The following is a 14,974-nucleotide window of genomic DNA, read 5'->3' on the forward strand; positions in this document are numbered from 1 at the left end:
TGCGATTTGTATTTCTCAAGCTTCTCTTCTCTATCTCACTTAGTTCACTATTTGAGGGGGTGAAGATGGATGTGTGTAAAGGTATTAATCAGGGCAGAGCAGGGGTTCCTTTGTTCAGAGTGTCAGGCTGGAGGACTCTCGGCTGCCCTATTTGCTCTGAGTCATGGTCTCCTTTAATTCCCAGTTGGCCCTTTTATCCTCCTCACAGCCCCTCTTCCTTTCATGGGCATCATGAAAGGATATGCTCTTTGTCAAGTGGTACAGGATTCAAGGACATCTCCTCAATGTCTGGGATTGCCTCAGTGTCTTTTTACCCCAGTTAGTGTAATCGTTGATCATTTCATTTGATGCATTTAGTCATCATATTATTGTGAAAATCAACCCCCTTAGAAAAACATCTTTGTTTCCTCTTTATTATTTATAATGAAATAAATTTGAATATAGGGGTTAAAAAGCACATATATCAAAGAATTAGTGATGATAGATAAAATATAACATATCTGTTTCAGTTTTTGCACTTTGGAGAAGGAGCCTGAGATTCTTATGCCTGAATAGGGTATTTATTTTAGTGGCATATCTATAAAGGCCTGCTTTCACTCACCAGTCTTTTAGAAGGGTCTGATAACCAGGGTCTCCTTGGAGGAGGAGAGAGTTAAGATTCTGAATATATTCTTCACCAAGGATCGAGAACCTGCTCCCTGTGCATAGTTTGAGAAAAGTTCTTAAACCAATGTTATTATCACCCTCATGTACTAGAACTTTCAGAAGTGATTGGAGAGAAGTTTATATTATTTTCTTCTCTGTGTAATGCTGGTATTTGTGAATGAATACTCAGGAAACTTTAGAGTCAACGTTTCATATTAGATCTATCTCTTATTCTCCGGGGCCTTATAAATAAGCCAGTGCCACAAACAAAGCTAATACTGGGATGAGCAGGGGCTTTGCAGACTGGTAGACCTGGGTGAGCCGTCTAGCTCATGGCTTCTAGCAGCTGTGTGGGCTTCGTCCCCTGTGAGGTGGCCACAAAGCACTAGCCTCCCCATTATTTTCATTGCAAAAACTAAAGTAAGGCATGCAAAAGAGAAAAAGCCTGGTAATTTCTCAATAAATGTGAATTGCTTCATTTTTCAAGAAGTGATAATAAGAAATTATCATCATAGTCATTTCATCATACCACTCAATGAATTAATTGTCTTGCTACTGCAGTTTAGTATAGAACAAGTCTTTAAATAAGTTGATTGGTGGATAAAATCATGAGTGCATTTATAAGAAATTAGAATGATCAGTAGTGTAACCAAATACCATTTTGAAACTCCGATTTTAAATGATCATATAAAAACTATAGAGCTTTCAATAGAAACTGTATATTCTACTCATTTGATTCTTATGGTATAATGTATTATCTGGTGTGTTGTATGTGTTAAAAAGTAAAATATGTAGATGTGTGTGTACAAGTATTTGTTTACATGTACATATTCATTTATTTCCTAGTTTTCTAGTTCTCTTGGCTGAGAGGGTCTAGAAGCATTGTAATCCCAGAAGCAATGAGCTCACATCATACACAATATTTGGTTTCAAAACTTAATTCTCCACTAAAAGGAACAATGGTTTCATGGAAAAGTAGCCGATTCTAGAGCCTGGGTAGCAAAAGTCCCAGAAAAGTCTGGAAAATCTTGCTTTATGAATTAAGGTAGTATTTAAAGAATAATAAGGGCAGGTCAGAAGGACTTAGGAGCCAGCTGGAAGTGGGTTCACTGAAGAAATCTGCAACAATGTGATTGTTAAAATAAATGATGGTATCAGTTTGTATTACATGGAATAAACTAAGAATCCATGAGTATATATGAACCTAAAAAATTAATAATGGATAAACAAATGAGGCAGAAGGGACAGCTCTTCCTTAAAAGACCACCTAATATATATTGAAGGAATCAGAATTGAGACTAACCCTTACTGAACACCAAACAAGGCTCCATTTGATCAGCGCTTGTGTGTGAGTCAGCCCACTTCCCCATGGAGGCTTCCACAGTCTGGATCTCTCTCCATCACCTTGGGACACTGCGCCTTGTCTGTAATGTCAAGTGGCTCATAGCTTCCTAAACTAGAGGCTCTTTCCCAACTGTAAGCCTTTGCTTGTGCTGTCTTCTCACTCCTAAACCTTTTCATCCCATCCTCTTCTCAATCTAGAAAAGGACTGCTCAATCCGGGTCTCCCTTCAGCTGTCACTGTGTCATTAACCCATTGTGAGTCTGGGCTGATGACCCTCTGATGCATTTCATAGCCTCATAGCCTTTATTTCTGCCTAGCACCTGTTGCCTCATATTGAAATTCGCTAAGTCTTGTGAGGGACATTTTATTTCTCTGTCTTCTCAGTGTTGGGTTAGACTAGATAATTAGATTAGGTTACCTGGCAGGTGGTAGACTCAAGACAAATGTCTGTATGTCTTAATCCTTCATATACAGTAATATATTCACTCATTACCTTTTTAAACTTATCATTAGCAAGGTGTGGGTAAACTTCATATTTTTGTCCTCGAATTTAAGAGAAGGAAGGTACCACAACCCAGAGACTAGAGCAATGAGAAATGCTTTCTGAAGAGGCATCCTAAAGCACATGTGTGCATACTCCCATGCAAAAGGATGATTCTAGAATGGTGCAGGTAATTCTGGACTCTGATGCCTTCCTGTCTTATATGTCAGTCACCTGTCTGCTCTGTGCTGTTGTATCCTTTTCCTCACCCCAGAATTCTCCTGCCTTGACATTGTTTTAGGATCAGAAATGAGAAAGGAGATAATGAAAATCATTCCTTTTTGCTCTTCTGTTTAGTGATTTACATGGAATTCTAGATATCCACTCCCTGACCCTGAATTAATGTGCTGGTTTTCCTGGAGTAGCCAGCGCAGTGCCTGGCCACAGCAAGAGCATGAGGGGCAAGCCGTAGTGCATCCTCTCCCTGTCCCCTTCTTCAGGTCAAGGGGTCCTCATGCAGCCACTTGGGCATCCCAATTTGTGTTGTTTGGAAAGATGAGAAGAGGGGTTCTGGCTCTCATTCCTGCCTGAGTGGTGAGGGCCTGATGGGAACAAGTTGCTGGGACTCTGAGCATGTTCTCCATCCTGACATGGCCTGATGGGAAAAAGTTGCTGGGACTCTGAGCATGTTCTCCATCCTGACATGGCCGTGCCTGTGACTCAGGATGGGAAACCATGTGGAAACTCACTGATAAGAAAAGTGGACTTTTGTGGGGTGGCTTAAGGATGAGAAACTCACATTAGGGCCAGGTTGCCTGGTAAGCCTGATGTTGGCGAAGGTCCGGAACAGGAGTCAACAGAACCTGAATTGGATGCCTGTTTCTCTTTGCTTCTGGAGCAAAGCTGGGACAGTACTAACGGGGATTCTAATGCAGTAAAAACTGGAGCCAGGGTGGGGGTGGGAAGCAATTACTCTGTTACCTCGAGTGAATATTACTCATTTGAAGTAAATCTCTTGGCATTGCCACAAGAGTATTCACATGCACATAAATATGCCAACAGGTATAATCTTGTACTTGGAATATTTGTGATGATTTTCAAATAGGCATGCCTTAACATAGTAAAGTGAAAGACCAAGAGTGAGTGCTAATTTAAGGAAATAAAACCTGTTTTTTATCAATAACTAGAGAATCAAATATTAATGTGATGTCATTTATAAGGCATCTTTGCACTCAGAGGCTGTGATAAATTTTCTTGCAGCTTACCACATGCTGAAATTTAGCTATTGCATCTTGGCAACCAATCCTTTTCAGGCATGGTGATGCAAGACGTGGCAATTTGCCATTACGTATCTCTCCTACTTCTTGTCATAATAACAGATTCAACTCTTCACCGTCACTTTTCTTCTTGCCTTGATCACAGAGGTTATTTTAGAAGAACAAAGCTTTTTGAAAAATATGAAAACGCAGTTGGCCTCAAGACTAATTGACAACATTTGTCCTTCTGGGCTTGTACTGTGGATGGCCCAAGGTAAATACTCTTTGAACAGTGGTCTAGAAGCATAGAGGGACGGTACCTCACTTAGCCTATCTTTGTAACATTCTTTTGGGAAATAGCTCAAAATCCATTTTTATATTGTTTTGTTACTGAAGGAAAGGAAATCATAACCTTTTTCTCATAGCTGCTCAAATGAGCAGAAAAATTGAAATCTGTGTTCTAGTTTGCCACCTTCCTCTCTAAGATTTGTAAATTGAAAACTATTTAATTCTCTGACTACCTGGTCAATATTGGTAGAGAATTCTCTTGAAAGTTAAGGTGGTTGTTAACTTGGTTTCCCTCCAAGGTTTGGGGAACTGAGTTCAAATTGAGACACTTTCTAAACCCATGTTTCTCAACTGGGGGCTTTTTAACCCTTTGGGAACATCTTGTCGTCACCACTGGCAGGGGGTCAGCTACTGGCATTGAGGAGGATTGAGGAGCCCTGTGTTAGGCGACTGCTGCCTCAGCTTCCATATGTTTTGAAGAAGACACTTTTCTAGTCTGCAGTGTTAAGATTACTTGACTGAATCTCTAAGATCCTTGATGTGCTTAGGGAATTTTCCTTTTAAAATTGCTTCATGTATTTAGCCAAACACACATATGAATCCTTAATGGCCATTTCTGAAGAAACTATTGAAATTCCTGAGTTTAAATTGCTTCCTTTCAATAGTATGAAATTAAATTTAAAAATAAATTTTGACTTAATTTATAATATCCATACTCCCTCAAATGGATCGTACCCATATGATAAAGCTATCTTCTGTGGGAATTCTTCTGTATACTTCTAACAAATGGTATATTAATTCATAATTCAGAATAACATTTTAAATGAGATCTTCACATCGATTAATTTTTAAAATCAAATATTTTATTTATATTGGAAAAGGAGAGACTGGTCTCCCCTGGAGTCCTCAAAAATCATGATTTATTTATTTTTTTGCCTTTATCTAATATGGTCTTAAAGTCATAGTGTTGTAGAAGTGGAAGGGATCTTAGACATTATCTTTATGCAAACCTTGCAAGAGTCTGCAAACCACAGACTGCAGATCACAAAGTTTTATTGGAACATAGCTCCGCCCTTTCCTGTGCCGAGTGCCTGCCAGAGATCATCATTGATAAGTTTATTGGAACACCAGCTCACACATTCCTTTACCTATTGTCTGTGACTGCCCCATCAGTAGGATTGGGTAACAGACTGGCTGTGGAAGCCTAAAATATTTACTATCTGATCCTTTAATAGAGAGTTTGTCATCTGTTATTGTACCTAATACAGGGCAAATTCTCTGTATTTCCGGAATGGACAAGTGAACACAATCTGATGTAGTGTAATTTCTTGTTTTTGCCTTTTTTTTAGTTTTTCAGACAATGTTTGGTTGATGTATTTATTTTGAGTCCCTGTGCAATAATTTCGTATTCTCAGTAGACCGGAACCTACCGGTTGGGAACCTAAGATAGCATAACAATTCGTCCCCAGATTCTAATCTCTTAAATCTGCTCTCTTGGTGATAATTCACAGTTATCTGTTTTATCCTCCCATTTATTCAAACACATTTACTTCCTGTTCCTCATAACTTCCTGGAGGATTTATAGTTGCTTATGTATATTTTATATAGATGAGGTCTAGATTTTACCGGTGTCTGAGAGTATTATTCAAGTTGAGTTAGCTGCTGTTAACAAACAGCCTGTACTCTTGGGGCTCAAACCTCAGGCTGTGGGGCCTCTGCTCTCTGCTCCACCCAAGAGCCTAGGATGTTCTGTCTCCCATGCCCCCATCTTCAGCCCATGCCTCCAGGGGCAGCTTGGGAGAAAGAGGAGATCCTTCTGCCCAAGTTCTGGTGGCCAGAACACAGTCACCTGGCCTCAGTGAGCTGCAGGGGACCTGGGAGGTGCGGCTCTTTTGCATACCCAGGACAACAGCATTGGGCATCTGCATGCACGCATTAACGTTTTTTCCCAGCCAGCACTGCAGAACAGGACTAGCCCCTAGGGATGCCCTTAGCTGTGCCCTGCTCCTCCCTCCCCCACCCTCTGCCATTGCAGCCATTCTGATTGTCTACTACACACAAACAGATTTATTCACACTTCTAACATTTCTGTAGAAATGAAATAACAAAGTGGGGATAATTTGAGCAAAGTACTTAACCTCTGGACGTCCACTTTCTCCCTGGTGGTCTGTTGAGGAGAGCCAGGAAGAGCAGACAGAATCCTCCCTGCCCTTACATCAGCACTAACACTTTCAGGCACCCCCCCACCCCCTTCCATTGCCTCTTCCTTCTATAATTGCTTAAGTGACTCCTGGATTCTTCCTTCTTTGAGGAAAACTCTCCCTCTGACTGGAAACTGGGCATTATGAGTACTTGGTGTAACTACAGCGGCCTAATTCATCATAAAATGACTACAACAGTAACAGTAGCATTTCCTCTGCCCTTGACTTCACACTCAACTCTTCCCAGACATCATCTCACTCAGTTCTCTATGCATCACTAAGGTGGACATGTTATTTTCAGTATTTTATAGAAGAGGAGTTGACCATTGGAGAGTTTATGTGATTTAAAGCAGGATCATGCAGCTGGTATGTGGCAGAGCTAAGATTTGGATCTGGATCTGGTGGGCCTAGAGGACAGTCTTGTAGTCACTAGCTAATGTGCTCCTTCATCATTTTCATTGGTGCTGAGTGCCATGCCACCTCTGGTGACAACAGCTTCCAATGAACATATCGTTGATTGATAATTAGAATTTGTATCGTGATTTTAGGGCAGGTTCCCTAGAAGTCTGAGACTGTGACTGGTGGTTATGCTGTAGTTGAGGGCACACTCTCAGCAGCCGGACTTGGCGGTAAGAACCAAACAGAAAGTAACTAGGCATGCCCTCGCCGAGAGCCTGGCATGGGCCTGATCCCAAGGGAGTGCTGGCGCGTGATGGAATCTCAGTTGGCCTGCTTTGAGGCAATGGGGGATGATGATTTGCACCCAGCTTCCTCTTGTCATTCAGCCACAGATTTTCCATTTTGGTGGTGACATGTTTTCCAGTGAGATGGCTCTCATAAACCGAGAAGGGCAGCTGTCAGCCAACACCATCAGTCTCCAGAGGAAAGTGCAATGCTCTGTGAGGAGAGTCGGCAGGGGATGAGAAACACTCCTTACAGTGTATATTCCTCAGTATTTTTAGGTATCATATTCAGGCTTTTCCTGGTGTTCTGCACCCTGATGCATAGACACTGGTTCGTACAATGGAAGAAGTGAAATATTTTTATGTCTTTGAAGGAAATGTAATACATGCTTGATTATCAAATTCAATGCATTCTGTTATGTTGTACATGCCTTAGTTTGTAATAGTTTCCTCTATCCATTTCTGAATTTATGCTTTGCTTAGAGCCTCAAACACTAAGTTGAAGATGCGTGAATATTTTTCTTAGTTATGTGGATCGTTTAGTTTCATGAAACAAGGTCAGGAAATTTCTGTAAGCCAATAGCAAACACTGCCTGACAATTGCAGGTTACTCGATAAATGGAGGGGCCCATTTCATTTATCTAAAAGGCATTTCTACTTCTATTTCAGAAGTGACTCCAGTACCTGACATAACTGTTGAATGATGGGCATACTTAGAATTCTCTGCCCTGCTTTCATTTTACTTATTTGTGTGTCTTTCCCAAAATGCTGACACAAATAGATAAGCCAGTACAACAGGAAAACCCTTTGTTTCCAATATAAGTAATGGATTTCTTGTTCGGGTAAGAGATTGTGTATTCTGGAAGCTGAAGTCTCCCTATTACCTAGGGACCAAGTGAAAATGAATGATAAGGGAGAAATAGAAATGAAAAAATGTGAGTCAGACTGGGCTACCATTCTGTAGAGTGAATGGACTGAGACACTTGATTTGGTGATTCTTCAACATGTGAGCCATTTATCATCCTGAATTTATTCAATAACTCTGACAGAGTTGGATAGAGTAACTGTAGATAGAGCTATGATGGTCACTGCCCTTTTTCCATGTATGTCCATCAAAGTCTCCATTTTTGTTCTCCGACAGCTAGCTTTTTAGAATTTGTATATTATGTCTTCTTTAGTTCACAGTGTTTAATCTGTTTGCATCAGTTCTTTCTGGCCTGGGGGCTGGCCTCTCTCATGACAGGCTATGATTTTATATGGGTTGGTTGCACAGTTTAATTCTTGAAGTTCAAACCTATGTTTCATTTTGGGGGATACTCAGTTACTGTTTACATGTTTTCTAGAAAACACAGAGGCAAGCTGCCCACTCAGATACTCACTAATACGTAGTCTGCTTAATAAGGACATAGGTAAGACTATGTATGAAATTGTGTTAATATTTGCAGTCCGAAGACCTCATAAAGTTTTTTGATGAAAAACTTTTATGAGAGAACTTTTAATCATGATTTAGATAAAAGAACAGTGAAATCAAAAGTAGTTTTAAAGTATAGCCTTCAGTTTCTGGTTCATGAGGGTGGAGAGAATCCACATACTGATCCTCCATCCATTAAAAGTATAAAAGTTAAATGGCAATAAATGTAGTTCTGCTGCTCAGAAAGAGAGAAACCGGCAGACATTTTGGCACTCATACAGAGGTGTAGTCACAAATTGAAGACCTGATGAGCCTCAGACACATGACTAATCTTCTGCTTGAAGATGTTTGCCAAAATTGGATGATGCATGGGTCTAAGCTAAAAGATCTAAGCTAAAACAGAGTAGAATGAATCTCCCATGGTCTCAGAGGACTAGGGAGCTAAACACCCAGTAGATTCCTGATGGAAAATCCTGGAAGACCCTGCCCTAGAGACAAAGATGAATCAAGTATATTGAATCTCTCCGGATGGCACCACAGCCCTGACTTGGCTCAGGCTCTGCCTTCACCTCCCAGCCACTCCCAAATCTGCTCAACAGAGGAACAAAGCTTGTCTCTCTGAAGGAAGATTCTTTGGTGGAAATACCACAATTTGGAGTCTTTATAGTCTTTTATCCAAAATTGCTATCATGCAGTAAAATATTCTAGACATGTGAAAGGGCAAGACCTTGTGACAAATAAATAGATAAACTAGGCAATAGAATTCCAGTTAGCATGATAAACCAGAAGACAGGTTGGTGTTGTAACATACCTAAATTGATGTATAGATTTAGGGGAACTGGGGAAAAAAAGGTAAAAGAAAGACACCTATGACACCTTCAAAACTCGAGAATCACACAGTCACTATCTATATTCATAGTCATTATTGCTGAGACATTTCAGAAATGATTGAAGACAGCATTCATCACGTTAAGAAGTTCCACAAAGCCCAAAATGATAAATAATATAAAATAACATACAGACATATAATAGCCAAACTGCTGAAAACTGATGACACAGAGAAAAATCTTAAAAATAAACCAGATTGGGGAGAAAGACCTGTAGCCTTCAGTGGCATAGAAATATGTTTTACAGCTGATTTTTCTACAGAAACTACAGAAACCAGGAGGCAATGGAAGAGGCAGTTAGATACCCAGATCTTTTCCCTCCCTTTGTACTACAGTGTAGCAGCTCCTGTGACTTACTGAAAGAAGAGGTTGAATTTCGGAAGGTTAAGAACCTGGAGGTATATTGGATGAGGGGACTCAGAAGTAGCTTTGAGCTCCCATTGTAACAATCAGGGAAATGAATTGTAAGTCTAGGTAGTGAGATTCCTGGCTCCTCCCCTACTGTGTAGTGCTCTTGCTCACGTACATTGTATATGGGCTTTTAGAACACACATTATTTGGTATCTAACTAGCTTACAAGTAGAATTGCTAGGCTACTGACATTAGTGGCTACTCCAATACAAAAATTAATCACATTTAGAGCAACAGGTACTTTAAAGTCCAGGTCTACAAAGCGAACCACATGCCCAGCTCTGATTTTCTTTACAGTTCCCATCATAAACCATAGTGAAACAAAGTGAACAAAATGTTTATAGGAAATAGAGACATCAAGTTATAATGAATGTCTTCTGAATGAGAAAAGATACTACATCCATGAAACAAGGAAAAATACTTAGTTTCTAGAAAAGGCCTTAAAGATTATGTTTAAAATAGGATTGTAAAAGTGATCATTTTCAATGGAAAATTAGAAAAGAAATTTGATAAAGTCTCCAAGAAAGTGGAGAAATGAAAGGATATGTGAAGAGTATGTGATTTCATACAGGAGGCCTAAAATAGAGGTTCTGACACCAAAGAGAGGGAAAGATACGCCAGGATGAGGGCAAAGGGAGATGGACATGAAATAGTTGAGCTGCAGGCCTTCGGAGCAGGTTGGAGCACATGAAACACAAGATGTCTTTACAGGACAATATCAGTAATGAACTACCTGAAATGTTTGAATATATTTGGAGAAAAATACAGACTTACAGTTGAGCATGGGGGACAAATTAGTAATAAGTACATAGGAAAAGAAACAAGAGTCCTGCTATAGCTTGAGCATGTATATCCCCATAAAATGCATAGGTTGGAACTTAACCCCCAATGTGGTGGTGTTTGGAGGTGAGGGAAGAGGCTGTCTTTAGTGTATTGGATCTGATGCATATATAAGTGTGATTTATTTTCCTGGTTAGAATAAACATTGCCATTGGTTGAAGGAGTCATTTAGCTCTGGAGAAACACACTTGACGTGTAAGTACAGCTCTCAAAAAATAAATCTGGAAGTCACATTTAAACCAGGCATCTCTGTCCATTAGAAAGGCTGAACGTTGGGTAGCATGTTAGTTTTCTAGGCCTGCTGTAACAAATTACTGTACATTCAGAGGCTTAAAACAGCAGAAATTTATTCTTGCCCAGCTCTGGAGACTGTTATCTGAAACTAAGGTGTCAGCCCCAGGGGAGAATCCTGCTTTGCCTCTGTTGTCTGGCAGCTTGTTGGTGCACAAATCTAATCTCTCCTTCATTCTTCATATGGCTTCTGTGGTCAGAGTTCTCAAATCTCCCTTACCTTTCTGTTGCGACGACATTTGTTATTGGATTTAGGGTCCAGTAGGTAACCTCTGATGTTCTCAACTTAAGGTCCTTAACCTAATTAGATTTATAAGGATCCTTTCTCTAAAGAAGGTCACAGTCACAGGTTCCAGGTAGGTATATCTTTTGGGAGACCACCATTAAACCCAATGCATGTAATATTATGGGCAATTTGGAGGGAAAATCTTCCTGAGCTTATGCATCTTTGTTTTGAAGAGATCCTACTACTCATGGTGCCACAAGGCTTCTCCTCATGTAATGTCTCCTTGTGTTACAGCTGCAAGATTTTTAAAAATGACTCTTCCTCTTTCTGTTTTTCTCTACCTGAGGGTTTCTTGATCTCAACATGATTGATATGGGATCAAATAATTCTGTGTTCAGGGGCTCAGTCCTGTGCATTATAGATGAAGGGTAGATGTTGCAGCCCAGACCTCCATTCACTGGATGCCAGTAACGCTTTGTTACTTTCTTGCCAATGGGTTTCAGCCCCGGGCAAGTTCACTATGGATTCAATGTGACCAAAGAAATGACAGTAAAATGTTCTTGGGGTGAAAGGGTTATACCCAACTTAATTTCCACAGTGGCAGGTCAATCACTACAATCCCATCCACTCAGAGCGAGTCTGCACGCAGCAAGCTGGCCTCACCCTCTGGGCCTCTCTGCCCACACAGCTGTCCTCTGGGCCTCTGTCCTCGGCACTGCCACCACTCCAGCCTCTGCTCTGCTCTCCTGCAGCCTTGCAGCCCAGCTACCATGTTGCCCAGAGCACTGGGTGGAGCTCTTTGTACAGAGTCAATAACAAAGTATTGTTATTGACTACACATGTGTAGTGAGCTAGCCAACCGGGGCCAGGTGAGAATCCTGGCCACAGGAATTTTCATTTTATCCACAGCCCCCCATTTATGACCCCCAATATGTCTCCAGACACAGGAAATGTACCCTGTGGGATAAAGTTACCCACAGTTAAGAAGCATGGCTCTGTCCCCACATTACACAATGATGGCAGTGAATGTTTTCTGATGGAAAGGCAAAGAGCTAAGAGAAGAGGGAATTAGAGATACTGGAGACAAATGTAAATTCTGCCTTTTCTCAAACTTGAAATGGAGGAAATGTTTTTTTTCTGGCAAAACAAATGGACTATGACACAGGAAGGAGCTGTAATCAATGACCCCTGGCCCCTGGCCCCTTGCTGGAGAGCATATCCCATGGATGAAGGGGGAGGTTGGTAATGTCAGTGAGCTTGTATGTCCCTGCACCCATCCCTTGGTGGAGTTCTGGCGTGCCGCTGCCTGAAGGGCCACGCCAGGAGGGTGCAGCCCCGCCTGCCCGGCTGCAGCTACAGTTGCTGCAGTGTCTGCAGATCCCCAGGGCAGGTGTGGAGGGGCAGGCTCGTAGGCCAGGCTGTGGAACTGGTGGGAAGTGGTAAGAGTCAGATGGTAGTTTTCTTTGTTTTCACATTTTGGGTGTCGTTTCAGTGCTGTACTCAGGTCTCGGGGTGACAGTGTGGGAACTTCCTTTGAGCTGGGCCCCTGAAGGGTGTCAGGAGCTCTCCTCCTGTTGTATCTCAGCTGCACTGGGACGTGCGTGGCCAGGTACTGTAAGGGAAGAACGAAGCGTGAAGCGTCGCTCTTGTCTCTGCCTTTCATGGTAATTGCTGCCAGGTTTATCTTGTAAGTAATCTTTGGCTTTTTATAGTTTCAGTTAGGAGTGCAGAGAAAAGTGTTAGACATTTTGGCCCCTGTCCCAAACCTGTTCAAATGACAGGTGCTGGCCAATAATGACATTCTGCCTAAGGCTATATACCTAAAAGGATGCTTCACATTGGTAGCAGAACCGGCCCTGCCTGGGTTGACTTGGGTCACTGGTGGCATCCTGCTGGTAGCCCCCAACTCATTGCCCTCCCTCCCCACTCCGGCAGCCAGGGCCAGGCCCCAGGCAGGAAGCTGGCAAAAACCCATGGTCGTCTACGGGAAGATGGGCAGTACTGCTGCATTCCCAGCTGGCCTGCTTCCTGGTCTTTGCCTGATCTCCTCCAGCTGAAGTTAAACATCCCACCTGTGTCTCCATTGGTATGTCTTTTGCTCAGATTCTGCCGCCTCTGTCTATACTGTCCCCCAAATCAACTGCTCTCAGGTATTATTGTGATTGTCCCCCTGACTGCCAGGCTCCCATAACTCCCCTGCTCTGTTGTAATTTACTTTCCTCTGTCCCATCAGGATGAGGCTGGCTGGCTGGCTGAACTCCAAAGGACCCTCCAGCTCTCAGATTCTGAGACTTGCTATGGCTGTCTCCTTCTGCATTAGTTAAGCACACCATCAATGTTTAATTAATATTGAGGGTGCAGCAAATCCAGCTCATTCTGTGCATCTCATGGCCAGGTGACTTTGGGCTTGGTTTGTCAAGCCTGTCCAAATGACTTGCCACCAATCCCCGCCTCTCCTAACAGCTCCATAAGGGAAGTATTTACTCAGGCTAATGGCCTCCTTTCACAGTGGGCAGGGTGAAGGCTGTGAGCATTCACTGCTAAGATACTATAAGGGTTTGACAATTACACATCCATGGGGCTATCTGATGGTGTTTGGGTATGCTCATCCTTCTTCACTGATCGAAGTCACTCTGTATTTTGAAAGCTGCAAGAATATCAGCTACTATCGAGTCTTGAGAAAGAACCTTAATCACACATACTTTCCTTAATACTCCTTGTTCAAAATTCTGTGCCAGAGAATAGATCTCATTTTAATAGTCTCTAAAAATGGAATCACTACAGCACTAGAAAATTAAAGTGTGCAAATATTTTTTTATTATTTATACATTTTTGTTTATTTAAGAAAGAACTGTTCAAAGGCTTTTCAAAAAAAAAAATTGCTTTGTGATGCTTTTACTCCAACCGTCTGTCCTAGTTTCTTTAGGCTGTTGTGATAGAGTAACAAAACCTGAGTGATTTAAAACAACAGAAATTTATTGTCTCACAGGTCCGGGGTCTAGAAATCTGAATCAAGGGGTGCACAGGGCCTTGCTGTCCCGAGGGTGCTAGGGAGTGTTGTCCATGCCTCTTCCACCATCAGGTGTTTGCTGGCCACCCTTGGCGTCCCTGGCTTGGAGATGTGTCACTGCAGTCCTAGGGCTGTCTTCTCCCTGTGCATCTTCACGTGAGGGCTTCCCTCTGTGCTTATCAGTTTTGGTGTCCACATTTCCCCCTTTTTATTGAAAGCACACCAGTCATAATGGACTAGGGCCCACCCGAATGACCTTATTTTAACTTGATCACCTCTATAAAGTTTTTATTTCCTAATAAGATGGCATTCTGAGCTCCTCTGGGTTAATATTTCAACATTTTCTTTTTTCAGGCTTCACTTCAATCTGTAACACTATCAATATAATTTGCAATAATAGATGACATTTTGGTCACCTACATTCATAATTATATATTCTTCAGTTTTGTGCCTCTGTGTGTGTGCCCGTGGATCACACAAGCAAGCAAGTTTATTTCCTTCCTTTGTGGGATATTTGAGTTGATGGTACAGAACTTAGAAAAAAGTTGTGGGATTTGTTTTTTAATTTTTTTAAGTTGAATTTGTCACTTTTTGTCATTTAGTTGTTGATAGATTTTCCAGCATCAGCACCAGGGTACCTTGCTTCTCTTTCCTTTCCACAACCCTTTCATTCTTCATGATAAACTTTCGTGTTGCTGGTCACCGCATCTGAACTCATCACCCTGTTGTTCTCTCCCCAGTGCATCACTTCAGCGGCGTTGTCTTCTGGAGGCTGATCCTGAAACTTCAGCCATAACTCAGCGACAGCTCCCTGGGGGGAGAGGGGAATGCTCTGACATATATTTTGAGCGCACAGAGTTTGGAGCATGATGTCTTACACAGAGCAAACACTCTTTTGTCTTTCCCTCCCCTTATTAATTTTCTCTGGCCAACATTGTCTCTGCTCATGATAATTCTGAAATTTCAAAATAATAAAGTACTAGAAAGGTATTTCATAAGC

General features: G+C 41.7%; 1 protein-coding gene and 1 long non-coding RNA gene across 5 annotated transcripts in view; both read left to right on the forward strand.

The window, feature by feature from the left end:
- The window catches only part of SEMA5A (semaphorin 5A), a 439,431-nt gene that overhangs the window by 222,647 nt on the left and 201,810 nt on the right, over positions 1-14,974 (forward strand). The gene's annotated exons all lie outside the window — the stretch shown is intronic.
- LOC140849681 (uncharacterized) lies at positions 7-14,964 on the forward strand. Its single transcript, XR_012131879.1, has 2 exons — positions 7-4,000; positions 14,715-14,964. It is a non-coding gene; the product is annotated as an uncharacterized lncRNA (long non-coding RNA).

The sequence above is a fragment of the Manis javanica genome, chromosome 1 (genome assembly GCF_040802235.1).
Source record: "Manis javanica isolate MJ-LG chromosome 1, MJ_LKY, whole genome shotgun sequence".
In the NCBI taxonomy this organism is placed as follows: Eukaryota; Metazoa; Chordata; class Mammalia; order Pholidota; family Manidae; genus Manis; species Manis javanica.